An 836-nucleotide genomic window follows, 5' to 3' on the forward strand; every position below is an offset into this window, starting at 1 on the left:
ATAAAAAAAAAAAAAAAAAAATTAAAAAATAATATTTAATAAAATAAAGAATATGGAGTTGGTATTAAAAAATGAGTAGCTAAAATATAGAATTGTGCTTTGACTAGGTAGAATACATCTTACTGCTGAAGATGCTCTTGAAAGTTCATTGTAGCAGTAATAGGAAAATCTTCTATTTTACAGTGTCTATTGGAGCAAGAAAAGTTAACAAAATAGCTAAATTTAACTAAAAAGCTAGTTTAAAAATACTACTAGAGATGCTCTAAATTTTAATATTTTTTAAAATGTGTGTGTGTGTTTTATTTTTTTGCTTTGGTTGTAATATAATATAAAATTAAAAGTAGTTTTTAGTATTTTATATATTGAGATATTTTGTTATTGTTTTTAAATTTTTGTTAAAAAAAAAAAATGGCCTGATACGTGGACAGTTGAAGATTAGATTAGTGTTGGAGACAGATGCCCTGATTTGTCAATAAAGGGAAATTCAAAAAGAAAAGAAAAAATTGCACTAGAATTATAGAATGAGAGAAGTGAAAAAGAATAAAAAATGAAATAAATAAATATGACACTAATTTGTATGTTTATTAGGATCGATCGGATCGGATGTTTGATCGATCAAAAATGAAGTAAATAAATTATAACACTAATAGGATATCCGTGCGATCAATCGAACTAATTCATTAGGATCGATCGGATGTTTGATCGATCATTTAATCATATCGCGATCAATCGAACTAATTCATTAGGATCGATCGGATGTTTGATCGATCATTTAATCATATCGCGATCAATCGAACTAATTCATTAGGATCGATCTGATGTTTGATCGATCATTT

Source organism: Corylus avellana, chromosome 5 (assembly GCF_965113065.1).
Source record: "Corylus avellana chromosome 5, dhCorAvel1.hap1.2, whole genome shotgun sequence".
Lineage (NCBI taxonomy): Eukaryota > Viridiplantae > Streptophyta > Magnoliopsida > Fagales > Betulaceae > Corylus > Corylus avellana.